Source organism: Penaeus monodon, chromosome 15 (assembly GCF_015228065.2).
Source record: "Penaeus monodon isolate SGIC_2016 chromosome 15, NSTDA_Pmon_1, whole genome shotgun sequence".
NCBI classification, from domain to species: domain Eukaryota; kingdom Metazoa; phylum Arthropoda; class Malacostraca; order Decapoda; family Penaeidae; genus Penaeus; species Penaeus monodon.
The window spans coordinates 737725-738022 of record NC_051400.1 but is presented as its reverse complement, the minus strand read 5'-3'; the positions used below and the strand labels follow the sequence as shown (position 1 = coordinate 738022).

At 33.9% G+C, this 298-nt stretch overlaps 1 protein-coding gene across 1 annotated transcript in view; it reads left to right on the top strand.

Moving 5' to 3' along the window:
• The window catches only part of LOC119582099, a 6037-nt gene that overhangs the window by 5162 nt on the left and 577 nt on the right, over nucleotides 1-298 (top strand). The window lies entirely within an intron of this gene.

The window sequence follows — 298 nt, the reverse complement described above, 5'->3', positions numbered from 1 at the left end:
TTCCCTGGGGTGTGGGGGTGGGGCTGGCTTGAAGTTTGGTATTCCTTTTTCCTTTTATAATTCTTGCTTCTTACCCCCTCATACAAAATGTTTAAAATGTTCCCTATGATGTATTCTGTAGATAAGTATGATTGAGTTTCATTGTATTTTGGAATCTAGTAATGTGGAAATGTATGATGTTTTCTTACAGCAACGACACCAAATTTCTTAAAAATGACTGGAATAGACAGTTCATTGATGTTTTGCTTTATTCATGATAAGGGAGCAATATAACCATAAGATTTTTCTTTCTTATGTT